Source organism: Pelodiscus sinensis, chromosome 5 (genome assembly GCF_052426305.1).
Source record: "Pelodiscus sinensis isolate ZL-2025 chromosome 5, ASM5242630v1, whole genome shotgun sequence".
Lineage (NCBI taxonomy): Eukaryota > Metazoa > Chordata > Testudines > Trionychidae > Pelodiscus > Pelodiscus sinensis.
The window spans coordinates 88,441,186-88,469,175 of NC_143056.1; the positions used below are offsets into that span (position 1 = coordinate 88,441,186).

At 45.4% G+C, this 27,990-nt stretch overlaps 1 protein-coding gene and 1 long non-coding RNA gene across 11 annotated transcripts in view; one reads left to right on the top strand and one right to left on the bottom strand.

The window, feature by feature from the left end:
* LOC142829168 (uncharacterized) overlaps positions 1-2,753 on the bottom strand; it is a 33,774-nt gene extending 31,021 nt beyond the window's left edge. The window contains exon 1 of the long non-coding RNA XR_016349682.1: positions 2,321-2,753. This is a non-coding gene — a long non-coding RNA (uncharacterized LOC142829168). The remainder of the gene's footprint in view (positions 1-2,320) is intronic.
* SHANK2 (SH3 and multiple ankyrin repeat domains 2) overlaps positions 1-27,990 on the top strand; it is a 688,250-nt gene that overhangs the window by 367,386 nt on the left and 292,874 nt on the right. The window lies entirely within an intron of this gene.

Sequence of the window (27,990 nt, forward strand, 5' to 3'; positions counted from 1 at the left end):
AGCACTGTCTCTGTTGGGGGAAGAGGGAGGAGAAAGGGAGGAAGAGGTGCAGCAGAGGATCTGGCGTGAGCCAGGACTGCTTAGAGGAGCTAACCCTCTTAGGGTATGTCCACACTACAGCGCTAGTTCGAACTAACTTAGTTCGAATTAGTTAATTCGAACTAAGCTAGTTCGAACTAACGCATCTAGAACTAAAAACTAGTTCGAACTAGCGTTTTGCTAGTTCGAACTAGCAAGTCCACATTGAGTGGACTCTGAACAGGGCTTAAGGATGGCCGGAAGCAGTGCTGGCAGGGCATAAAAGGAGGACTTAGAGCATGGAGATGCTGTCTCAGGCTAGCCGAGGGCTGCGCTTAAAGGGTCCCGACCCCCACCCCGGACACACAGTTCTAAGGGGTGCCCCGCTTGCAAAGAAGTTCTGGCTTGGAGTGCCCTGAGTGCTCACACTGGGCACATCACACCACTCGGCCATCAGCCCGGCTGCACTTGCCGCAGGCTGCCATCTGGGGAGAGGGAGTAATTGGGGGGCTGCAGGAGAGCTTCCACCCCCAGAAGCCCACAGAGCCAGCCCAGTCCTCCCCATCGGGGGCTCGTACCCCATTCCTCCCTCACCTCCTTCCACTTACCCTTCCCTAGCCCCCCTTCTTATTGATGTACAAAATAAAGATAACGTTTCTTCCAACATTGACTCTGTCTTTATTGAAAAAAACTGGGGGAGACTGGGAAAAGGAGGTGGGAGAGGGGAAGAAAGAGGCTGGGAGAGGGGAGGGCAACTAACATGATCAGGGGTTGGGAACAGGTCCCAGATGAAGAAAGGCTACAGAGACTGGGACTGTTCAGCTTAGAAAAGAGGAGACGGAGGGGGGACAGGATAGAGGTCTCTAAAAGCAGGGGTTGGGTGGAGAGGGTGCATTCAGAAAAGTTCTTCCTGAGTTCCCATAAAGAAGGACTAGAGGACACCAAAGGAAAGGAATGGGTAGCAGGCTTCAAACTAGTAAGAGAAAGTTGTTCTTGACAAAGCAAATAGTTAACCTGTGGAACTCCTTGCTGCAGGAGGCTGTGAAGGCTAGAACTAGAACAGAGTTTAAAGGGAAGTGAGATAAAGTGATGGAGGTTGGGTCCATGGAGTCCTATTAGCCAGAGGGTAGGAGTGGTGTCCCTGCCCAAAGTTTGTGGAAGGCTGGAGAGGGATGGCACGAGACAAATGGCTTGGTCATTGTCTTCGGTCCATCCCCTCCAGGGTCCCTAGGGTTGGCCGCTGTTGGCAGACAGGCTACTGGGCTAAATGGACCTTTGGTCTGACCCAGGACGGCCATTGTAAGCTCAGGGCTCAGTGTCGGGGGTCTCAGTGGACCCCCTTGATTTTCATGCACACCTGGTCCTGGGTGGCCAGGCTGGCAGCTCTCCTGCCCTAGACGGCCACTTTCCTGTGCCTAGTGCGGAGATCGTGGACGAGGTCCACGATGTCCGCACTAGCCCAGGAAGGTGCCCGCCTCTTGCAGTCCAGGGCAAGCTCCCGGGAGCCGCCAGCCTGGTCCCGGCAAGAGGGGGTGGGCTGGGGGGCATCGGGTGGGTGGCTCTGTGCCGTGCCAGGTGCAGGGTCTGCTAGCTGGGTGCTGGCAGGCTTGCACCTGGCACGGGCACCGTAGCCAGCCCGTGCCCCTTTAAGGGGTCCGGGGCCGGGAGGGGGGCATAGAGTTTCCCTGGTGTTGGCCAGAGTGGCCACCAGGGAAACCTGGGGAGGGCTAGCCTCCCACTAGTTCGAACTAAAGGGCTACACAGCCCTTAGTTCGAACTAGCTAGTTCGAACTAGGCGTTAGTCCTCGTAAAATGAGGTTTTCCTAGTTCGAACTAAGCGCTCCGCTAGTTCGATTCAAATTCGAACTAGCGGAGCGCTAGTGTAGCACCTATTAAAGTTAGTTCGAACTAACGTCCGTTAGTTCGACTAACTTTGTAGTGTAGACATACCCTTATTGACTAATCAAGGTTAGTGGATTTTGTGAGCCTCCCTCTCCCCCCCGGCTCTGGGGTAGGGCCAAAAATGAGGGGTTATTTGTGCAAGACAGTGAATGTGATGGGGATGAGGGTGTGAGGGCTGAGTGGGAGGTAGAGTGCAGGAGCAGGCTGGGGACAGGGTGTCTGGCCAGGGGTGATGGGGCAGGAGCAGGCTAGGGGCAGGAGGTAGGGTGTCTGGCCAGGAGGGATGGGGCAGGAGTAGGCTGGAGGTAGGGTGTCTGGCAAGCAGGCAGTAGGCGGGGGGGGGCTGGGGGCAGAGTGTCTGGCTTTGGGGAAAGTGAGTGAGTGGTGGGGGGGCACTTACTTGTTTTCGCGCCACATCACGGGCACTGTGTAACATGGACTTCTGCTGCTCCCATTCACCAGAAGGAAGCCTCCAGGAAGGATTCGCGGGGAAGACTCCTGGAAGTCCGTGCTGGGGGAAGGAAAAAGCAGTGCACAGAGCTGTGCTTATTCCCTGCATGACAGATTTGGTGGGGAGTCTCAGGGCTTTCTCCCTCCCTTCCCCCTCTTCCCCCCCCCCCCCCGTCGTCTTCCCCATAGGAAGCCAGCACTGGCATTCCACTCTTGCGAGCGGTCATAAGGCTGTGGCACCAGCACTGGCTCCCTGCTGTGGAGGGAGCTAGGGGAAGCTGAGTTGGGTCTCCGGAAGACCCAAAGACCATATTTGGCTCGTCAAAAATAGGTTGCTGACCCCTGATGTAGCACAATGGCCCTTAGGGTGGAGGGAGCACTGCCTTGCAATCTTAAATGATTAGAGTACTTGCCTTGGATGTGGGAGACTCCAGCTGCCGCCTTTGGATGATGAAAATGTAGGTTTCTAAGGGTTGGGTGCCTTGTTCAAAGATTGCTGCTGAAATTAACTGAGCCAATGGTGGAAGGCTTTAGGCCATGGTGGAAGGCTTATCCTTCTTCACCCCCACACACTTTAACTCTGTCAGAGGTTAAACTTACTTCTGATCTGTGAAAAAATCTCTTGGTTTTCAATCTTTAAATTCCTAATGTTTTGTGTCAAATACTGTGCATATCCCCAGATGCATCATACATCGAGCTTTTTATAATATTAAAATAATGTCTTCTATTTGTCAGTATCTAAAATTGTGTGAACATTTTGGGATCTGGTCCATATACGTAACACAGGGAATGCAAAAATTTCATCTCTAAATATTTGTAATAGCCTTACATTTCTACAGCTTTCTTCTCTCATGTGATATTCTGAGGACAAAGTACTTATAGGCTGGACCTTCTTGGTTCAGGACCTGACTCCTCCTGAATGAGGGAATTTGTCGGATCAGTGAAGGTCTCCTGCCACTAGCCTCCCAGCCTGCTGCCCCTCCCTGTGACTGGTTTCACTCAAGCCCCACTGCCACTGAGCTGCAGCCCCACTGCTGTTGGGCTCGGGCTGGGCTCAGCAGGCTGGCTGGGGCTCCCTAGGATGGAGCTCATCAGCTGCCACGGCTCCGCTTCTGCCCCGCCTGGCTGGGGCTCCCCAGCTGCTGGTGGCCCTGCTGTTGTCCCGCCCACCCAGGGCTCCCTGGGGATGAGGCTTGGCAGCCCTGCTGCTGCCCTACATGGCTGGGGCTTCTTGAGGATGAAGCTTGTTCCCTTCCAGACCACGGATGTTCACAGACCAGAGAGTCCCAGATTTAGGAGTTTCAGGGGGTAGTCATGTTAGTCTGTAACTGAAAAAAAACTTTAAAAAAAATTAGCCTCGGAAGTGCTGCAGGACTACTCACTGTTTTCTGGATTTAGGCAGGTTAACATGTATCGCCTTTTTATGGATAGGGGATCTGACACCGAGAATCATAAGTTCAGGTAGGAAGTGTGTGGCAGAGCTATGAATACTCAGAACCGGTGGTCTTAGTCCCAGTCTAAGCTGTTAATCACAAGACCTTTATCCTGTCAGTGTAAAATAAAGACTTGGAAAAATCTAGTTATGTATTGTGTATTACATCTTTCATAAGTTAAAATCAGTGGTGCAGTGGTATTCAGTAGATGGTCACTAGATGGCACTGTTTGGGTGCAGAAGTTTAAGGGAAAAAATCAGTAATGTTTAAGAAGGAATATACTGATTCCATGGCATTTCAGTTCACTATTTTCATGGGCACATGTAAGAATTAAAATTCTAAATCCTTGACTGAATTTATTTAAAAATGCAAGTGTATTTCTAAAGCAGGGGTGGGCAAACTTTCTGACCCAAGGGCCACGTTGGATATGGAAATTGTATGGAGGGCTGGGTAGAGAAGGGTGGGGGGAGGTGTGCTTCCCCAAACAGCCCCTACCCCACCCTGCCAACCTCTTCCTCCCCTTCCTCCCCAGCTCCCTACCCCGACTATGTGGCCTGGTGCTGCAGCCACTCCACCTGGATCACTGGGGCTGGTGGTACTACAGCCACACTGCCCAGGTGTTGGGGAAACTGAGACTGGGGAAGAGTAGAAGGGGAGGGTCTGGGGGCTAGTCATCCCTGCTCACTGCACTGCCCAGGGAGTTGAACTGGCTCCTTCCAGGAAGACTGTCCCAGGCTATTTCTAGAACAGTGTTTCTCAACCAGTGGTACAAGTACCCTTAGGGATACTTGAGAGAAATCTGGGGGGTGCGCCAATGCAACTGAAACTTGGAGAAAATTGAATTTTTATTTTAAGTTTTACAGTGCCTTATTTTTGTACTTTTTACACCCAAAGTACAATTAAGTTGTTTAAACAAATGTGTTGCAATGGTAGAAAACAATTGTGTGTCTGAAGACTGTAGGTACTGGGGGTCCTTTTTTTTTTTTTTTTTTTTTTTTTAAGGGAGTACTTTATAAAAAATGTTGAGAAACTGGTCTAGACGATGAGTGTTTTATCCTGGAAAAACTCTACTGCCTCCAGGGAACGCATCTGCTCTTCCACAAAAAAAAGCGGAAGAGCAGATGCACTCTTTTGGGAGCCTTGTCTTCCTCCTCCCATAAGGAAGAAGGGCCCTTCCAAAAGAGGGTTGTGGTTTTTTTTTTCCCAAAAATTTGGCCCAGTGTAGACAGGGACAGAAGGAAAGGTGTTTGGGTTTAAGGTAGATCTTACATTGCACTTAAATTGAAAAAGTGATCTTGTGGTTAAAACAGTTGGAGACCACTGATCTAGATAGCCTTTATGAACCCCCCTCCCCCCCCCATCCAGTGTTCTCTCTAAGATGTCAGAGGCTCAGGGCTTTGTGTAGGGAGCTAGCTCCTATCTCAGAAGGATGCTGTCACTCATTTGCAGTCATGACTAAGTTATGTGATAGTACTGTAACATTTACTACTTCGCTAGAGTGGCTTACTGCCATGTAGATAGGATGGGTGGCAAGATAGAAGCTGTACTTACCTGCATAAGAGTAATTGGGGGGGGGGAGGGGGGAGGAGAGGAGAGAGAATGTCCCAACTCTAACCTATGGGACTTTGCAGTTAAAATAGAGCCTCTTGAATATCTTCATAAAATCCCTGCTAGTAATTCCAGATGTCATCAAAACCTCATGACTCTGTAATAGGGAGACTACTGACAGATCTAAATGAAAGAAGTATGAATTCAGTACTGGAAAGTGAAGCTAGTTTATTTTCTGTAATGTCCACACTTCTAAATCCAGCTTGACCCAGAGAAAAACTGGGGGCTTCAGATCCCTCCAGAATTACCTCACTGCAAGCTTCTAATGTGACAGTATTGACATTAAGAATCTTCATAGGTACGAATAAGTTTGAGACAGCTTCTTCAGGGAGTGACTCATTCTTCCTAAGGTAATAGCACTCTTTAAAGGGAGAATCTTAACAATGCAGGACCAAGCTTCACCCCAGCCCCCATGGGGCCTCTAAGTATTCCCACAAATAGAATAAGCACAGGCTATTACCAAGGAACTCCCGCTGGTTGTAAGTAACCTTCATCTTTTTCTGATGACCATTTGCAGATGTCTTCAGTGATTCAGACAGTGGCACTTTGTCCCTCTGTCATTATAGGAGAGATGGTAAAGAAGGATTTTTAATCCAGATTAGATATAAAACAAGTGCCCTAATTGCTTGTCTTTATTAAATATCCTATGACCTTTCCAATCAGAGGAAAAATATCCTGCAACTTAAATTCCTTCCACCTTCGCAATTTCTATTCTACGTAGGATGTCATCCTTCCTAGCCTACACTGCTTTGTAGCATTGTCATGCAGACCTAAATAATTATTTTTCTATTTTTGTACCAAATGTTACTGATCTTCAGTGACAGGTGAAATACTTCATAAAGCTTATTCTACCAACTATTTGCTTAAAGCACCTTGCGATTGTGTGTGTGTGTATTACAAAGCAAGTTACAAGTCTGTGTTTCAGCTAAACCAGTCTGTTACCATATGCAACAGAGTTTTCTACCTTGTGAGTCCTGAAGCTAAAAGTTCTCTAAATTGTATTTTACATGCATACTGCCCCAACCCTCAAATTAAAATAACACTGATTGTAAAGTCAAGCATTCAAAAGTTCAGGAGTGCCGGAGTTAAGGTTAACCAGGCCACCTTAATTTGGTCTCCTTGTGAGCTTGCATTATAATTGTCTTTATTTGTGTGATCATATACTACTTTGCTTTCTCCCACCCTACCCCCATAGCAAAATAATAGGCTGTCATCCACTGCTCCTGTTCGGGCAAAAGCCCTCTTGCGCAAATGCTTTTGTGCAAGAGGGCCAGTGTAGACAACACGGTATTGGTTTGCCCAAAAAAGCCCCGATTGCGAAAATGGCGATCGGGGCTTTCTTGCGCAAAACCACATCTAGATTGGCACAGACGCTTTTCCGCAAAAGCACTTTTTGCAGAAAAGCGTCCCTGCCAATCTAGACGCTCTTTTCCATTAAAAGCATTTGCGGAAAATCATGCCAGTCTAGACGTAGCCCAAGTGTTTAAATTTTAAAGCTTTATTGATAAAATAATAAAATAACAGCGGAGAGTGATGGGTGCTTCCCACGTCACTCAGAGGAAGGAAGAAAGCGTTAGCATCCTGAGCCCTAACCCACTTTCATACTCTCACACTCACTACCTGAGGCTGGCCAGGTCTGGGTGTAATGAAAGAAGAAAAGGGGGAAGGATGGACGGGAGTTCGGTCCTGTGCGCACAGGTCGTCCAGGGTCCACTGTGATCTCTCCGAATTGCTCCAGCTCTCAGGAGGGTTTTAAGTCCTGAGCTCCTTTGGGGGTGTTCCAGTCCACGACTTCTTTTCCTGGTGCTCTTCATGACAGTCCACACCGGCTTTCTGTGATCTCCTTGACTTTTCCAAAACACAGCAGCTAGACTCTGTTGTTCTCTTTGCTTTCCTCTGAGCTGGCCTTTGCTTTTCTTGCTTGCAATGGGCTGGCTCTGCAGATTTGTTCTGTTGAATATGTCTTTCCTATGGCTGGCTGGTGGATTCCAGGCCCCCCTCTTTCTTGGCCGGCAGCCAACAGTCAGATGTGTGCTGTGGCTTTGAGCTGTCTGGAACCAACGTCTTATCTTCGGTCCTAGCAGGAGTGGAGTCAACCGGTTCTCTGTTCTCTTTGTCTCTCTTCTCCTCCCCCCCCCCCCCCAACCCCCCCACGCACATCCCTTGGTCTCTGGCAACCTGCAAAGGAATCATTCATTCCACACTCACACTTTTGACCCTTCCCAAAATGCCCTGTGATGCTAGCAACAGTGTTAGCAATATTCAGTGCTGACCTGTCTCCCCAGGGGGACCCCTGGAGGGAGGGGGCCATTGGGGTGTGACACCCTCTCCAACATGAGCCCTTCTTCCCCATTCCCTTTAGCCTTTCTGTTTCCTAGTCCTAACAATCCCCACTCTGGCTCCTGGTCCCAATCCTATTCTGCTCACTTAGATATCCAACGTTCTTCAGGCATTAAATCCCTGTGGGTTTGTCCAGTTAGTCTTGGTTCCTTTCCTCTCCTTCCCGTCTTGATTTTAATTTGTGTTTCTTCTCCCAGTTGTCTGTCCGTGTTTCCCTCTCTACTATCTTTCTGTATCGGTTCTTAAAACTGGACTCATCTCCCTGGATTCTGGGAGCCTGCTTAATTCAGTACTGAAATGTGACTAGGGTGTGTAAGGTATAAATCCAGCTCCTAACTATAGCATCTTAATTGCTCCCTATACATCCCTGCATCTATAGCTGACCTTTGTGTTTTTTCCATAAATGTGGGTTAAATGTTTCACTTTTTTAGGTGCCCTTAGGCAGATGCCTTCTGTGTCCAACTGGAAATCCAGGCCTGAATGTCACTGACATCTTTAATTTTGCATGATGACTTTTTTTTTTTTTTTTTTTTTTTTTGGTGGGCATGATTTTTTTTTAATTCCTGTTTTTAGTGTGCTAGATCCTCAGTTACAGATTGACCAGTCATCCACATGCTTCATGTGGAACTGGAAGTACATAATCTGGCAGACACGCCCCTAAAAAGCAAATTACTACTTTGGTAGTTTACATTTAATACAGTAAAAAAAGGAAAAGCAGCATTTTTAATTGGCATAGTAAAGTTGCACCTGGACACAGACTTAATATAACTTTCAAAACTTTTGAAAGAACCATAACATTTTGTTTGGAGTTACAAACAGCCTCTCTTCCAGAGGTTCTTCTGTATTTATATTGGAGAAGGGGAAGGCAATGCAGATTATGTTGCATTAAGGGCCAAATATTTGCTTCTGTTAGGTGAGCTTGTAGTTTGCCTTTGACTAGTTTCTCTATGTACTTGCTCAGAAATGACGTCTCTTGAGGGAGAATTTGGTAGTTTCAATTATATTTGATAGGATGGTTCTCCTTGTCTGTAATGCAGCCTCCGCATAAATTCCTTATCCTGGTGTGTCTACTTAATCAGTCTCCAGAATCTTTATTCTCCCCAACTTGACCAGTTCCAGTTTTTCTCCCCATAAATTTCTGTCAGTCTCCAGTCCCAATACCTCATCTCATCCATCTGAACTCTTATCCCCTGTGCATTCATATTGGGAAGCTTTCTCCTCCATGCTGCCTGGGCCTGTAGGTTGTCATTGAAAACACAAGATAGACAGACTTCAATTGCAGAAAAAATCCTGTTCTGCTTTTGGCTGGAGGTGCCTAATATGGATGCAGTCTTCAGGAAATTTATCTGCCAAGTTTTAGCAAGTCTCTGAGCATGTATGAACTGTGACTTTTACATAGTCTTGTAAAATGGCTACTGTGTGTTTATGGCTTTTCACAGGGACAGACGAGATATAAACCACCCAATACCAAAATTCAATTCCTACTTGAAGGCACTGACGTTTGAATACTTGGAAAGATGACCAAAAGAGTTTAACCTGGGGAAAGCTCCATTTTTTTCCCCCGGCCTCCTTCTCTGAAGTGACTTGAACCATTTTGGCTGAACTTCCAAAATAATTCGGCCTGAGAGACCCCAAACGTGGAGAATTTCAGGCCAAATAGTTATTGTTTGTGAAAGCAATTTAAAACAGGTTATTATGGTGGGAAGTATTGATCAACATTAATACATGCAGATATAATACAAATATATATGATCTATGAAATTATAGGTGGGATTAATTATTATTCCATTCTGGAGAATGGTTTGCATAGCATTTTTCACTTTTTTCCCCCCCGATGAAAGACTAATATGACCAAGTGTAGGCATCATAAAAAGTTTCTCCAGGCAGGAGAACTTGTTATATTATTGCCCCAACTTCCTAAATGTAGAGGAACCCTACTGTGTAGAAGTATGACTGGGGTTAATTAGGGTAATGGGCCCTAATTGAAAGGTATCCCAATGAAGAATAAATGTGGCTGAGCTAAGCTGGAAACAAATTGCTTCATCATTCTGAGCATGCGGTTTTTCTCTTACATGACACAAACAGCTATGCTTTGTAAGCAGGGGCTCAAGTTTCCAGCTGTGAAAAGAGCAACTTGTGCATAATTACTGTTTAAAAAAAAAAAAACAACAACCAACCAACCCTCCTTTCTTTTCTGCTCTGATAAGACAAGAGATATTTAAATCCCAGATGGCGCACGCTTCTTCCTGTGAGCCAGTACAGAGCTGACCGATTTGAACGCTTTCTCAACAACAGAACATTTGGGGCAGCTTAAAAATTTGAAGTTCTGCCATTTTGAAAAACAGCATGAAACACACTTTTAGGAATATCCTAACAGTACTGTCAATTTGCAGGACACAGAATATTTTGTGTACGATGGTTCTAGATTAGAATGCCATCTTGATGCTTTTTCTCTTTTGGGAAGCACTGTGAATTCTCTGGGGATTTTAACACACACACCTTTCCCTCCCCACCCCCCGAGTAGAAAAAATTTAGAGTAGCTTTACTAGTTGTAAAAACTACACAGTGCATTAAGTTTTAGAGTGGTATAGTAAGTCAGTGGAAGAGGCTGCTTTACTGTGTCTGCCATCCTAAATAGTATTTATAAGGGTTCAGGTCTTGTGCTCTTCTGAAATTCTGTAATGAATTTTTAGTATTTTGTAAATGTCTTCATGGCACTTTATACAATCCAGAGAAAGAAAGTATTTGTTTAAGAAGCGTACCGTTGAACTCAGATAAATGTGGTAGGAAAAATGACTACTACTTTTTAAAGGAAAATGTGCAAACAAGTTCTGGCGATTCTGAAAAAATCTTAAGACTTTTGATTAAGCAAAACATTTTGTTGGACATAAAATATTTCATGTTTATTTTAAGGGGGCTTTTAACATTATTTTTCAAAATAAAATTGAATCATTTTTTAAATGAGATGTTGGAAAGTTTGTAGTTGCCTGAGAGTCCTTATCGGTGGTCCCTCTAAGATTTTTCCACCCATGAGTGGAATGAGTTTCGTCTAGTGCACCAATGTTGAGGTTATGTGCGCTTGTTCAGATGGTGCCATGGTGGTACTCAATTATAAACCTCTCCCTTTTCCCCTCTGCTGCCATGTCTCCCACCCACCCCGCCTTTCAACCCCTCATCTGCCAGCACCTACTCCTCCCCTCTCCTCTTCCTTCCTTTTACCCCATTGTCCCTCCCCACCCTTCTCCTTCTGCCCTTTCTTGGCCCCCTGGCATTTGTCATTGTCTCTTCTTGGCCCCCTGGCATTTGTATCTCCTCCACCTTACTCCTTGGTGCTTTTCCCCTTTTCTCCTCTCCCTTCAGCACAAGCTCCTTCCTCCTCTTCTCCTCTCCCTCCCCCCCACGCCGTTCCTTCACCATCTGCCATCCTGACACCCGCACCTGTGGGGCATAGCAGTATGGCAGGCAGCTGCCCTGTGTGCTAGGTCTGGAGCCAGGGCTATGGTGCCATTTTTAGTAATGTAGACCCAACCCCAGCAGCCACCACGCAGTCGCGGCCCCAGCTGCTCCCAGGGGCTAAGCTGCGTGGCGGGCAGCTGCCCCATTTGCCAGGACTGGAGCTGGGGCCATGGTGCTATTTGTAGTACTGCGGCCCAGGCACCAGCTACAGCAGCTGCTATGTGGGCCATGTGGTGGCTGCCCCCCTGCTCCTGGGGTCGGGTGGGCAGCCACCATGTGTCCCTGCCGTGAGAGGAGCTAGGGCTGGGCTGAGGGGGTGAGCGGACTGAAATTCTTGGTGCATGTCCGTGCAAGTGCACACCTTACAGGGCACCCTGGTCCTTATGTGTTCTCTAGGGTGGGTTTTTTTGTGGGGGGATGGAGGAGGCAAACTGTTTTCTGAATGCCTCTCTCCTTGACCATATTATAATTTAGATCTGCCTTGATTACATCCTCCTTGAGTTTTGTTTGCAGAAGAATGTAGATTAGGATGTTGTCACTTGAGTATTTTGACCTTATTTCAATCAATTTGGGATTCAACAGTAGTTCTTTGTATAGTGTCCTTTTGTGTGCTTCACTGCTGTTGTTGCTGCATCCCTGTGCCATGGTGTTCATCCAGGTTGTGCCTGGGCAGTCCCCATCTCACAGCGCCATTGGTGCCTCATCTAATGTGCACATAACCCAACCTCCTCAGTGTATTCTCAATCATCCTCTGCCTCACATGGAGCACTCTACAGTGTCACACAGTTAGTTCATTTAATGTTGAAAGACTTTGGAGTAGCTTATTCCTTACTAAGTATTTATGGTCTCTTCCTTATTACTCTGTCCCTTACATTATTTCCCCCTTTATTAGTTAAGGCTCGCTTTTATAGTGTACATGGCCATGCCTGGATCTCTGGATTCAAGCACTCTCATGTCAGATGTGATGCCAGCATTAGATGGCTGCTCTCACTGCATCTGCTAAAGGAGTTGCATATCCGTCAGAAATATGCCCACTGCAGCAATCTAAAGGCTCACGTTAGTAGAGACAGACTTTGTCACAAGTTCATGCTTATGGAAAAAGTCCCTGCATCTTGTCACAAATCCAGCCAGCAGATTCCCTCTAGACAAAGGTCACCATCACAGAGGGAGACTTATTCCTCAGAAAAATCAATAAGCAAAAGAGCTGGGGCTCCTTTTGAGGAACAGGATAGTAGATCTAACACAAGACACTATATCCCCTACCAATAGCATCATCTCTTCTCCAAATAAGCACATTATGCCACCACCTACCTACAGTCACCAATTACTTTAAACAGTTTATAAGAGCTCTTCAAATGAGTGGTGGACACTCTCTAAAGCTCTCTCCTAAGGAAGACCAGAAGGCCCAACATGAACTATTGGCATTCTACAGATCTCCGTGGCTTCCCAAATAGTGTTCCCAATCAATAATGCATGACTGGAGCCAGTCAAAACAGTTTTCAGACCCTGGCCACCATGCCGGCCACCATGCCACCCACCTGTCAAAAATATTATGTACCCTCAAAAGGTGTAGACTTCCTGTTTTCCCACATGGTTCCAAATTCTCTTGTAGTTGACACTGTCAACCAGCTTGGTAGATAGCAGTAGTACAGGTTGACACCTAATGACAAAGACTGTAAACAGCTAGACTTTTTTAGCCATCAAGTCTCTTCCTTAGCAACCCCACTGTTCTGGGTTGCCAATCACATGGTTCTCTTAGCAAAATACAGCCACATTAACTACTCAAAATGTATGGACTTTATTAACAATATCCCAGAGGACAAAAGGGACCATTTTAAATCCCTCATATTTAAAGAACAGCTTGTAGCCAGAAGTCCCTGATAGGTGTCTTTATGTGGCTGACAGTGGAAAGATCTACCACCATTGTGGTGGTCATGTAGCAGGCATCATGGCTCCATTCTTTGAGCTTTCCCAGAGAGAATCAGTGGAGGATCTCCCATTCAACAGGCAGAAACTATTTGCTATACAGACAATGTCCACCATACCATGGAAGACTCCTGAGCATCCCTCCCATACATTGCAACCAAGAAAAGGAAAATCAGATCTGAGCCTTACCAGTGCCCCGTATGCCCAGCATCAATGGCCATATGAGAGACAAAGGTACTGGCCCTAGAAATGACAGCCCCCCTCAGCTACAATAATCAGCATCTCAATTGTCATTCAGAAGACAATTATGAGGATTTGGTTGAGGGTCTGGATAATCTTCTCCAACTCTACAGTGATGTTAACACCAACCATCCCCGTTTTGGAAACAGTTTGTATCCCTTCTATTGGGCATGTAAGTACAGGCAGTCCCCGAGTTACGCGGATCCGACTTATGTCGGATCCGCAGTTACGAACGGGGCCCGTCTCCCTGGTCTCCAGTAGACCAGGGAGAGGAAGCAAAGCGGCGGAGCACGTGGGCAGCGGACAGCCCAGACGCGTCTGGGCTGTCCGCTGCCTGCGTGCTCCGTGGCTTTGCTCTGCTTTGTTCCCCGTCTCCCTGGTCTGCAGGGAGCAACCCAGCAGCACCCAAGCTGCTCTGCCCCAGGCGTCCCCAAGTCAGCTGCTGCTGAAACTGACCAGCGCTGACTACAGGAAGCCCGAGGCAGAGTTGCTCTGCCCCGGGCTTCCTGGAATCAGCCGCTGATCAGTTTCAGCAGCGGCTGAATCTGGACACCAGTTCCGACTTACATACAGATTCAACTTAACAAACCTACAGTCCCTATCTTGTACGTAACCCAGGGACTGCCTATACTATTTCTAGGGCCCTAGAAATAGTACTCACAGGTCTATTTGTCTCCACCTTCTCCCCTGTGACCCTGCTCCATCTCTCCTCATAAGACACCTTTTACGTCTCAGTGCTATGCCTCCACAACACAGGGAAGTGTTTCTGCTCCCACTACTACTTAGTCCTCCTGTCCTCCCCCCCATCCTCCAAAAGGAGGATGGAGATTGTCTTGATCCCTGAAAACTCAACAGATTCATGGGGGTCCAATGGTTCAGGATAGTCACGTTAGCAATTATATGAGCACTGGAACAAAGGGGCTATTTCTCAGCCTTCTACCTTCAAGATGCCTTTCACCACATAACTATAAATCTGCTCACAGGAGGTTTCTCATATTTATTCTGGGAGCAAATCATTAGCAAGACCATGTCGTGCCTTTTGGTCTTTCCACAGCACCACACGCATTCTCCAGAATCCTCTCAATACTACAAGTACAGCTTTGCAAACAAGGGGTTACATCCTAAGTGGATGATTGTTTACTAAAAACTCCCACTATGGCAGGTGCCATTGACATTACTCACAGGATTCTTACACTTTTTTTTTTTCTTCTTCTGTGTTTGTGGTTACCAATAAAATGCACAAAAATCTACTTTCAACACCATGTAATAGTTGGACTTTATCAGGGCTTGTCTAGACTTCCCGTAAACCAAAGCATCAACTGACTGATTTCTCATGACCAACTTCAATCTCTTCAGTCATCAACAATCCATGCATATTCTCATGCACGTACCACCAGCTTTGAGTCACTAGCTGCAGCCACCTACCCAGTATGACATGGATCTCTGACCACGTGCTGGTTCAGAATACAAATGTACCCTTAAAAGATGCCTTACAATGCCCCCAAAGTCAGAGACCATCTTCATTGGTGGACACATCCTCCATGCACACATTGTTGAGTTTCCTGTTATTCAGAATCCACTCTCTATGATACTCACAATCAATGCCTTCTTGGCGGGCTAAGCCCATCTCCAGCATTATACAATTTGGGGCAGGTCATCTCCCTGAAAGATAATTACACAAACCTCTTGGAACTCTGCACTGTTTGCAATGCGCGTCACCGCTTCCTGCTGTTTTGATAAAGAGCAAGAACATTGAGTAATGACTGACAACACTGCTTGCATGTTCTACATAAAACGATATGGAGGAACATGATTCCCCACTCTCTAGGCACCAAAGCCATGAAACTATGGAATTAGTGCATCAGACAAAAATAGCAATATCTGTGCCTTTTAACTCCAAGGCTGTGAGACTACTACAGTAGACATGCTAAACAAGCAAGGATTTTTCTTGTGATCATGAATAGGAAATAAATGTGCTCTTGCAGAACATTTCAACAATGTGTCCGCTCATCCATTGTCTTCTTTGCAAAATCACAGAACCGCAAATACCCACAGCTTTGCTTGAGAGCAGGTTTGGGATCCCAATCATATGCCTTTCTCCTAAACAAGAAGTACCACTTCTATATACAATCCCTACCAATACCGCTGCTATTAAAGGTGATGCACAAAATATGTATTGAATAGGCAAAAGTTACGCTGATTGCACAAACATGGCTCAAACAGGGGCGCGGGAACAATTTTTATAATGGGGTTGTTGTGAGCCATTGAACCAAACTGTAAATTCTGTATATAATGAAAATCACTTCAAGTCCAGGGCGTGTTGCCACACCTATGACAAACTTGGTACTCTTACCTGATGCAGATGGCCATGTATGTGTATGACAGGCATTCTCCTCCTCTAGCCACACTTTCCATCGTGTAATGCTAGACAGGTTCACCATCCAAACCTGCAGAGGCTTTACCTGGAAGGTATGGTTCCTACATGGTTCTGTCATGGAAAACTAGCCTGACTGGAACAGTTGAAACACATTACTAAACAACACAAGAGCAACTGTATGCAATTCTTTTTCAGAAATGGATGAGAGTCTTCATATGATGTCAAGATAAACTCTCACTGTTTCCACACCTCTGCTCTTGATATTGGACCACATCTTGGAACTAAAACATTATCCATTAGTTCTTCAAAGTACAATAAGCAGTTACTACCCTCTTCCACCACAAGATCAAAGGTTCATCATGTGTGCACCCAATTAACAAACATATCCTTACAGGCATTCAGAAACTCTTCCCCCAAAGTACGTGGATGCATGCCACCATGGTATTATGGTGCTTTACCAGGTCCCTGTTTAACCCCTTCGATACATGCTTTCTGACACAGCTAACAACAGAGGCGGCATTTTTAGTTCTATTACATTGGCCCACCATGTGGGTGAGCTAGGGGCTCGCATGGCCCACCCACCTTACACCATTTTGTTCAAGGACAAGATCATTCTATAACTCACTCTTCGAAATTTATACCTAAAAATCTTCATCCTTTCACATAAATCAGCCAGTCTCTTTCCATATTCTTTCCTACATTTCACGGGAATGCAGAGGAATACATATCCCACATGTCAGATGTGTATTAGTTTTGTCAAGGTAGAAGGCTAACTCATTCAGAAAATCACCAGGTCTTTTCATTTCCGCTGTGGAATGTTCTAAAGGCTCTGCGATTGGCACATGAAATGATCAAAATGGTCCTCAGGGTTCATTCCCCACTGCTACCAACTAAAGAACTTGCAACCTCCAGCTGGCATAAGAACTCAGTCTGCCAGATAGATGACAACTTCAATAGACTTCTTAAACTACGGTCTGCTCATAGACAGATTTGTAGAGCTGCCAGCTGGGCATCTAAACACACATTCACAAAATACTATTTCCCAGAGTTCAGATTCTTATGCATTCTAGGACTGTTATCCTATCTCTATTTCAGAATTCAAGTCTTCACTCCTATGGTAGAGAAGGAACCTGAGTGGGTTGGTTCTATGGGTGCTAGATGAGATGTCTGGCACTGAGAGATGGGGATCAAAATTCCCTGATTAAAAGCACAGGAATGCACCAACACCAAAAGAGGAGTATCTTCAGCAGGGCACATCTCGAACCTCAGTTAGTGCACAGAAAGCGAGTAACTTTCTTTCATTTTAACCCTTACTTTGACAGGTGGTAATCACATTGTCTTACATATGCACGCAAAAAAACAGATATCTTGTAATTCATAAGACAAGAGAGAGAACTAATCTGTTTACATCTCCAGGACAAGATAACTCTTCAGATTTCTAGTTTCTGTTTTATTTGACTCTTCTTCCCTTGTGTCTTCTCCACTTACTGTTTTCAATTGCCCATCTTTTATTCCTTGCTTGTAACTTCACACAGACTGTTTACCAAGTACCTCTTTAAATCCATAATTAAAACTCTCATACTTAAATCACAATAATCAACCTGAACTAACGACTCATTTTTACTTATCCTGCTACAACTTGCTTTTACCTATTTTTGTCATCTATTTTTTTTTGCTGTCAATTCTCTTGGTTACATGCAGTTTTTATGTGAAACTAACAAATCCCTTATGATGCTCTGCCTCACCGTACTATTTGCACAGGCCAAATATTTTACAGATAAGACACACGAACCAATGTCAAGGTTTACATATTCCCAAAGCATTTTTTGGCAAGCTCTGAAATGCGGCATCAGCAGAGACACAGATAAAAAGCAAAAATTCAGTTTTCTTATAATACCATGTCATCATTTCTGATATTATTTGTTGTTGTTCGTCCATCGTGGTCGATGAAGACCTCAACACCACTAAGTGCTTTGAGACTGGATATAGTGTGTCCGAAGATGACTTATCAGGCCAATTCGGGCACCAAATGTCCTGGAACATGTCGGGCAGATGTGTAGGCATTGCAATCGTTTTGCTGGTAGCTTTGGACTTGCGCAGCACGCGCTTGTGTTGTGCTTCAGAGATGCACCTTGTTTCGAGAGCTTGGCATCCCTTGTGGATGAGACTGCACCAGGCAGGGTGGTTGTGTGCCAGTGATTCCCAGATGGTTGTATCAATTCCGAACGACTTCAGGGAGGCCTTGAGTGTGTCTTTGTAATGTTTCCTCTGTCCACCACGCGAGCAATTACCAGTAGAGAGTTCTCCAAAAAGGAGCTGCTTAGGTATACTTTCATCCGGCATACGAATGACATGACCTGCCCATCTAGTCTGTGCACTCATCAGCAGAGTGTGGACTGATGGTAAACTTGCTCTAGAGAGAACCTCAGTTTATTTTGTCTTGCCATCTGATGCATAATATTCTGTGAAGACAAGTCATGTGGAAGTGATTAAGCTGTCTTGCGTGCCTCTGATACACAGTTCACATTTCACAGGCATACAGGAGGGTGGTGAGTACCACGGGTTTGTAGACCTTCAGTTTTATTGCTTGGCTGATTCCTCGACATTCCCATACAGTGGAGCGCAGTCTACTAAAAGCAGAACTTGCCTTCGCTATTCTGCATGTGACTTCTATGTCAATGTTAGCTGCATAGGAAAGAGTGCTGCCAAGGTTAGCTGCATAGGAAAGAGTGCTGCCAAGGTAAGTGAATTGGTCCACTGCCTGTAGCATCCGCCCTGTGACTGTGATTGTGATTGTGGGTTCTGTGTACGGTGCACAAGCGACAGGCTGATACATGATTTCAGTCTTTCTGCTGTTAATGGTGAGTCCAAAGTTGTCACAAGCTGTGCAGAATTTGTCCACACTAACTTGCATCTCTGCTTCAGAGCCAGCATACAAGGCGCAATCATCGGCAAACAAGAAGTCTCAGAACAGTCTCTTTCACTTTAGTGATAGCCTGAAGTCTCCTCAGGTTGAAAAGATTTCCCGTCCACTTTGTACTTAAGGCTGATTCCGGCAACACTGTCCTGGAAGGCATCATTCAGCATAGCAGTAAACATGATGCTAAACAGTGTAGGTGAGAGTACACAACCCTGTTTGACGCCACTGGTGACTGGGAATGCCTTAGAAGATTCTCCACCGTCTAGCACTCTGGCCATCATGAAACTGGCGTACCATCTGGATGAATTTGGGGGGGGCAGTCAAACTTTGACATGATCCTCCACAGACCTTGTCGGCTGACAGTGTCGAAGGCTTTCATGAGGTCAACGAAGGTTATGTAAAGATCACGATTCTGCTCCTGACACTTCTCCTGAAGTTGGCGCATGGCAAAGATCATGTCAATAGTCCCGTGGCCCTTACGAAAGCCACATTGTGACTCTGGCAGGAGGTCACACTCCAGATGAGTGACCAGACGATTTAACATCACTCTTGCAAGAATTTTACCTGCGATGGAAAGCAGCGAAATTCCCCGATGATGTCACATACTTGTCGATTGCCCTTCCTTTTATAGAGATGTACAATGGATGCATCCTTGAGTTCCTGATGAATGGATCCTTGCTCCCAAAAAGACTGGAACAACTCGGTGAGCTTCTCTGTGAGTATGTGACCGCCGGCTTTATAGACCTCTGCAGGTATAGCGTCTACCCCTGGAGCTTTGCCGCTGGATAGCTGGCTAACAGCTTGTGAAATTTCGGCTACTACAAGTGGATCATCCATGGTGCCGTTGATGTCAACCTGGGGAATCCTCTCAATCGCCTTGTCGTTGATAAATGACGGTCGGTTGAGGACATCTTCAAAATGTTCAGCCCATCTCTGCAGGATCTGAGCATTCTCTGTAATCAGAGTGGTACCATCTGTACTAATAAGGGTGGAGCTCCCGAGAGACTGAGGTCCATAGAGAGTGTTGAGACTGCATAGAACTGTTTCAGGTCATTCCTGTCAGCATGCCCCTGAATTTCAGCTGCTTGGACACTTAACCAAGCATCCTGCATTTTGCACAGTTTGTTCTGGACTGTCCTGCGAGCATTTGCAAAGGTGTTCTTCTTGGCAGCTGATGATGGATCATTCTGATGTGCACGATGAAGGCAGTGCTTTTCAGCAAGTAGAGACAATATCTCCCCATCATTCTCATCAAACCAATCGGGCTGCTTGTGCGAAGAGGGTCCCAAAATCTTCAGTGCAGATGAGTGGATAGCATTCCGGAAAAGTTCCCAGTCGTCTGCAGCACTGCCTGCAAGGTGCAGGTCAGAAAGCCTGCTTTCGAGATCCTCAGTCAATGCTGAGGCTATGCTTGGGTTCTTTAGCTTGGCCACATTAACTCTTTTTATGGGCTTGCTACCTTGTGGCCGCCTCTTCATTCTAATTCAGAGATTCATTTTGGAGAAAATGAGGCTGTGATCTGTCCAACAATCAGCACCACACATGGCCTTGGTCACTCTGACATCTTGCCTGTCACTTCTCCTAACAATGACATAGTCAATAAGATGCCAGTGCTTAGAGCGGGGGTGCATCCAAGAGCTCTTGTTCCGGGTAGGCAGACGAAATGTTGTGTTGGTGATAAGAAGGTCGTGTTCTGCACAAGTCTTCGGTAGTAGTAGGCCATTGCTGTTACATTTGCCCACTCCATGTCTGCCAACGACTCCATGCCAGGCTATTGAGTTGCATCCTACTCTTGCATTGAAGTCACTGAGCTGGATCAGCTTGTCAGTGCTACTCACAGCTGATAGTAAGGAATCCAGTTCTTCATAGAACTGTGTTTCATCTCATTCAGGTTAGTCATTGTGGGAGCATAGGCGCTGACCTGAGTGGCTTGGTTTCTATTCTGTAGCGGAAGCTGTAGTGTCATAAGCCGATCATTCACACCCTTGGGAAGACTGGCAAATTGCCGAACAAGGTGATTCCTGACGGAGAATCCGACTCCAGCATCACGACGCTCATCGGTGCCACAACCGCTCCAAAAAAAAGTATATCCACCTCCAGTTTCAGGTAGCTGACCTTCATTAGCAAGACGAGTCTCACTGAGGGCTGCAATATCAATGTTGTATCTTGCACGCTCTCTGGCAACCAAGGCTGTTCTTCTCTCTGGTCTGTCTGTTGTAGAGTTGTCCAGAAGCGTGCGCACGTTCCAAGTTCCAATGGTGAGTGGTGTCACCATACGTTTAATCTGTTTATTTGTATTTGTTCGACCACCATAATGGGACTCCCGCCAGCTGCGGTAAACTGGCCAGGATGTAGTGAAGCAGGCAATGTTTAGGGCATCTTTTCTAGCCCCTTCCTCAATTCTATGGAAGTGAGCAGTGCGTTCCTGAAAAGGACTGTTCATTTGCCCAGGTAGACACCGGATTTCACTGCTGCTTCGATCAGCGAGAAACGACCATTAAACCTGAGCCGCCTGTGTGCAGGTCCATGACTACAGATCCCAGTGTGTCTACACCTGCTGCTTCGTCACTCACCCATCGCCACAGGACTTCGAAGGTTGCAATAATGATGATGGTAATAATGTGGTGTCGAGACTTGCGCGTGATTTGGATTTAAGTGAGGAAAAGTTGCGCAGCGTCAACCTCACTCTCTCTTCCCAATTCTCATCTGGGTCCAGTAGCAAGACAAAAGTCAAGACGGCTGGAGATGGGACTGGGCACAGTGGATGACCAGGGCGTCTTCTGTGTCTTGTCCTGCTCTACGCATTCCACAACATTTGCGGAGACCGACTTCTTGACCGTTGGACCTTCCATTGGTCTCATCCACTCAATCCGCCGGAGTCTGTCTTCACATGCTGGGATAGACAACTCCCTGTCTCACTGAGGGTTTTGGGCCTATCGGCCACCCTCACCTGGTTTGGCCGGCCAGTTGAAGCTGTTGCCCGGGGTGTGGCCGCTGTCGCATGTAAACAGCTACGAGGAGCCACAGGTGAGAGCTGGGTGCCAGGTGGGGGCCAAAGGTGGACGAACGCCCTGAAAGGACGCGCCATGCACAGACACCAGAGGTGCTACCTCTCCCTGACACTCCTGACACCCCGATATTATTTAGTGTTTATTTGACTAACACAATTCACTACAGTTTTCTAACAACCTGTACTGTTGTGTGGTAGTATTCAAAATGTGTTAGTAGCTTTTCAAACCTAAAAGACTTAGTTTTTCCCCCAAAGAACAACAGTGTTCAGAGTAACAATAGGTAAGACTAAATTATCTCACAGAAGTAATGGAATCTGTGACCTCTGACATTTTCTGCACCAGCCCTTGGGCAGGGGTGGACTATAACTTTTGATGGGGCTGGACACTCCAAGAATTTGCTAAGTGGTTGAGGGCCTCACTCTTCCATTATATTAATGGAGGCAGTGTGGGGTCTGGGATGGAGGTTGGGTGCAGAATGGAGCTTGGGGTAAGGGATTAGGATGTGGGAGGGAGTTTGGATGAAGGAGGGGATTCTAACCTGGCGCAACAGACTGGGATGAGGAGGGGTTGCAGCGTATGGGAGGAGAGTGTAACTCTGGGATAAGAGTGCAGGAGTTTGGGGTGCAGGATCTGGGAGGGGGTTGTGACCCAAGGAGGGTGTAGGAGGAGATGTAGTGTCTGGGAAGGTGTATGGGGCTGGAGCAAGGGGGCATGTTATGCTTAAAAGAAGCACACAGGACCTTTTTCAGGGGGATAAGGCAACATGCTGCATTTATTTATAATATAACAAAGTAGCGCATGCATTTACTTACACACACACACACCCACGCCCCTGCTGATAGTTACCCTTGCTGAATTGTTACCAGTCTGTTGCTCGGCCCAACTTATTGGCCACATAGGTTGGGTGTGAGGAAGGAGCTGGGTTCTTGTCAGTCCAGACTGACGCCCCACAGTCTTAGCAGGGCAGAACCCAAAGAACCATACAAGACACCCATCCTTTATAGGATTTTCCTTCCAAGCAAGTCTATGCATTTTGCCTTATCAACTCCTAATCAGTCATTCAGCAGCACAGTTTTTAGGTGACATGTTAATCTGGAAGTTGTTCTCACAGTCAGTATTCTGATATCAGTATGCTGATGACCCTTCAGGGGTATTGTCTTCCGATGAAAGTTGCTATTGGTTCCCTATCAAGGGGTGCTTGCCACTAACTTCAGGGTTCATCAATCTGCCTCAGTCCAGTTTGCGTCTTCAGTGTGCATTAGCTTAGTTGATAATTATTTGGTGCTTCTCAGTCTCCAGCGCCTTCTGACCATTTGGGCAGGCAGTGGCCTTCACGCTTATCATTACTAAAACATTCTCTCTCTTTCACACAAACAATACTTACACAATTGTAGCACAGAATAAAGGGCACTTCTTAGTCACATTAACAAAGTTAAAAAGTCTTTCAACATTAAATTTCTTTCTATCTGTTACAAGGTCTTACCTAATATTAACATCACTATGTATTACAATATTCCATCCCTTCGTTTTAACATCAGAACATACTAACATCAAACAGAGCTGGAGCTAAGTTAACAAAGTTCCCTGGCTTGTCTGAGGTTTACATCTTATGTTTAAGTTTAATCCAAACCTTATGCTATAATATATATTCATTATAACTAACTTATTACCTTCAAAATTACAAGGCTACAGGCAGAAGGTTTGGGTTATGTGGGGTAGGGAAGCAGAGGGTTGGGGGAGGGAGAGGCTGGGATGCCAGGGGCAGGCTGTGGCTGGGAGATGTTACCTGGCTCCTAACCAGTAGCCTAAGCAGTTTCCTTAACAGGGTCCCTCCCTTCCAGCCCCTGCATGTGCTCAGGGCAGCTGCAGGGGCCATGTTTACTGCTCTGAATTGAATGCTGTGAGCCCAGGGGATGAGGGGGAGGGGCACTTCACATGCAGCCTGTCCTGCAAAAAGGCAGTTGCTATTGGCCAGAAACAGGCCAATGGGAGCTACTGGGGTGGGAGCAGTGTGCGAAGCTTCTGTCCCCTCCCTCCAGGCTCTCAGCATTCAGAAGCTCACACGTGGCCCTGCAGCAGCCGACTTTCCTGAGTTCTGAGCAGGGGACAGGGCAGGCAGGGAGCTGGCTGAGGCTCTTGTGGGCTGGATCAGTCAGCGTGGTAGTCCAGATCCAGCCCACATATCATATTTTTCCCAGCCCTGGGCTGGAGCTATCAGTTGAGGGTAGGTGGAGGAAGGCAAGGCAGAGTGGAAAGTTAATAGCTGATAAGAGATGTGAAGTTTGCTATGCCCTGAAGTGAATAGCAAGAAATTTGAGCTTACTGGCAAGGGGAGCCATTGAAGGGACTAAAGCAAGGGAAAGAAATAGTGCAAAATAACAAGCAAGGAACAAAATGTTGGTGCCTGTGCTTCCATAATATCCTGTAAAGAATTGGGAGCAATAGGTGTGTTATAGAGGCTAGGGAGATACAGGTGATTTTCAATAATCAATTGAGGTTCTTACTCTGTGGGCAGAGAGAAAAGTTGAAGGGAACTGTGTGCAGTGTGTGACCAGAAGAAGTGAGATGAGGTGGATAGTTAGGCAGAAATACTGAGTTACATACAGGCTGCATTTACTGACTTCCGCAACAAAATTTCTAGCTCTGCTGTCTCTTTACATCACTCAGTTTTTTATATTTGCCATCTTGTCTGTGCAGCACTCAATAGGACCACTGCACCTTTGAGGTTTTCGAGCTAGCTACATAGCATTTTTTCCCATCTAACAGTTGAAGGAAAGAGCTGAGGAGTGGGGTAATATAGGTTCAAGGTAAAGTCAGCAACAGGGAGAGTGAGGTGAGAGCTTATTAAATTTTGTCCTTCTCCCTCAGATCCAAGTAACACCCTTTTTAAAATCACAATAGTTGTGTCTGAAAACTGCTAACCTGTAAGTAACAGGCATATCTTTCATAGTTTAACATTCTGCCCCTTAAACTTTTAGCCTTCGCATTATATTGCCTGATTGCAGTATTCCCTTTCCCCTCCCAAAACTATTGCATTCACTTAATCATTAATGCTAGGATTTGTTCTGGGAGGGTAAGAAGCAAGGCAAAGAATTCTGGTGGACAATTCAGGAATTCATTTCAGAACAGTCAGCCAGCAGGCATGATACTGCACTGATGCTGGTAAGTCAAGTGCCATCACTAGCCAAAGCCTAAGCATCCGTTTGGAACTGCAAACTCACAGCTGGAAGCCAGGCCAATTCACTCTCATCTAGTCCAATACATAAGTGAATGTTAAATGTATTTGGTGTTTAAATTTAATTAAAAAGTATAGCATGCTGCATGTGTTTACTCATCGGTACTTTGTTATACTGTAATAGCAAGCATTTATATTGTGTATATACAATACAATATAACGTGCTATAGTTTCAGTATGTATACACTGTAACTATATAATCCAATAAACAAAAACGACACCTCATGTAATGCAAAGGAAGAATTAACAGGGACGTGCTAATTCTTGTGTATTTCAGTCGAAGCTGTCGTGTGTGATGATTGAGGATCACAGACTAAATTTGCTCCTCTCTGTCAGTAAAGACACGCGGGAGTAGTTAAATTGTCAACTTATAACATCTTATCACAGAAAAATGAGCATGGACACCAGCAGTCCAAAGATGAAGAATTTTTCCTTGGCTTCTAACAGGACAGAATAATATAAAGAGATTGAGATCCATAGAGTTATTTTGGGTAGTTTTAGAAGACTGTCTTTTGGGGGGAAAGCGGCTGGCAGATTACTACATCTCTGCTACCATATGTTAAGTATAGACTGTAACTAACCTGTACATATGTTTTACCTTCTTTAATCTCTCAGCTCTCATTACCTTTTTTTCTAATAAACCCTTAGGGTATGTCTAGATAGTGGGTCTATTTTGGGACACCAAAGGTATCCCAAAATAGCTACTGCATATCTTTTAAACACACCTGTTATTTCAAAATATTTTTCAAAATAATGAACATGCTATTCCGGCATCCCTGTAACCATCATTCCACAAGGGTTAAGGGATGTCTCGAAATAGCACGTTATTTTGAATTTTGGCACTGTGTAGACATGCCGAATTTTGAAAAGCTATTTCGAAATACAATCAAAATAAGGTACACAATTTGCGTAGCACAAATTACATATCGTATTGAGAGTTTAAGGCGAGTGTAGACGCACCCATAGTTAGTTAACTACAGAATTAACTGTGACAGTTGTATGAGATCTAGGATGCGAATTGACTTGAGTGACTGGTCTGTGGGGACTGGATTTAACCTGGAAAGTGTGTTACTTTAATAAAGGACTTTTTATTGCATAGTTCAGCTTGTTTGGGTGGCAATATAGCCTAGAATGTCTAGTGGAACTGAGACACCACTGAAAGACTGTTGTAGTAGTTTGGGAGTACACGCTTTGATCTGGGTTGGTGGAATCTATTTATAGAACATACAGCCAGTTTTGGGTGTGTATCCTGCTTTTGAGGTAGTGAGACAGTCCAAGCAGTGTGACAGCCTCTATTCAATTTTGTGATTCCTATGGCAGAGGATGGAACTAGTCTGTCCAATAAAGAACCAGGATTGCAAAGTCTGCAAGATCAATTGTATTAATGGAGAAATTATTTTAAGGTGCTCTCTTATTTTTCATCGTGCACTCTCTCCCCTCTGCTTGAAATGAGATGGGACGTTCTATAGCTTCACCTTCTTTCAACCATGAAGCGATTCATTGGCTGAGGTCCACCCTGATGTGCTGACGATAGGTAGGAGTATTGTTTTCTTGCAGCTGCATAGCTCTTCCAGGACATTTGGCAAACTAATATCATCCTCAATGACTGGAAAAAGGGCATTTGATCTGCCTTTCTCTCCCCTCTCACTCCCCTCCCAAAAAAAGCAGGAAGTCTGATGTAACAATTATATTCTTCTGTTGGTGCCAGAGAGAATCTTAATTTCTCTCTGTCTCTTGAATCAGTAGTGCACTTCACAGCAAAGGCCAGGATGTTCAGTTCAGCTTTAGCGACGAGGAGTCCTGTGGCACCTTATAGACTAACTGAAGTGTAGGAGCATAAGCTTTCGTGGGCAAAGACCCACTTTGTCAGATGCATGTCTGAAGTGGGTCTTTGCCCACGAAAGCTTATGCTCCTACACTTCAGTTAGTCTATAAGGTGCCACAGGACTCCTCGTCGCTTTTGCAGATTCAGACTAACACGGCTACCCCTCTGATACTTGAGTTCAGCTTTAGACATGGTTATTCTATTGTTAATCAGATCTTTACCTTCAGATTATTCTAGGAAATGGTTGAATTCAGTAAGCCACTCGGGCCTTTCATTCAGTGCATCAAGAAAGCTTGTGGCATCTGATGAGGCAAGCCTGAGTTACTGGGAAGATAGTGTTATGGATAGAAGATGACTATAATGAAAGAGAAATTGTGCCATATATTGATCATTAACTTGAATACAATTCGCATGGGAGTTAGGCAGGACTGCATTTTTGTCACCAGGGTTGTTCAATAATTGGTTGATGAATAAACTTCAAGAGGCAGCTGAGATGAATACCATTTTAGTTTTGAAAAGTACAATACACATAACCTTGCCTTGCTGGCTCAGTTGAGTGAATTGCTGTAGCTGATGGCTGACCTGGTTGAGCAAAGAGTAGCACATATTGCTTTTATTATTTTTCTTGGCAATCCCTGTCAATCAGCCTTCATCTTAGATTACAAGTAGCTTAGCATTAATCTCTTCAGATGAATAACAAGAATGTGGCAATGTCAAATAGTTCAGTGCCATAGAGGATGCTGGAGGATGTCTAAAATATGTGGATGCTCAGTTACCAGCCTCTGCTGCTGTGTTCTCAACTCTTCATTGGCTTCTGTGGAGACTTTGGGACATAAAGCTCACCATGAGGCTGTAGTTTTGTAAGACCCATAGTTATGACCTTTTCTGTATGGCAATGAAATGTGGATGAGGAGAAAAGTTGACAAGTGGTGGATTATTGTTTTCAATTATAATATTTTGAGCTGCTTTAAGTGGCAAGATGAGATTAGAAATAAGGCTATTTGTAGCTGAACCTGAAAATTGCTGTTCTCCACACTGGTTTAGTTTTTGGCAGCTTGTCTTGCTTGGATGGAACTTGATGAGTGAGGAAAGATGTTTACCAAATACCAAAGCATGCCAAAAAACATTAAGGGCTCACATACTGTATCTCTCAAGGCTGCTTGTTGTAGGGTTTAAAAAAAGGCAAGGAAGAAAATACCCATACAAAGGGAATCTATAGAGCTGATCCTTAAACTTCTGTTTTTGAGAG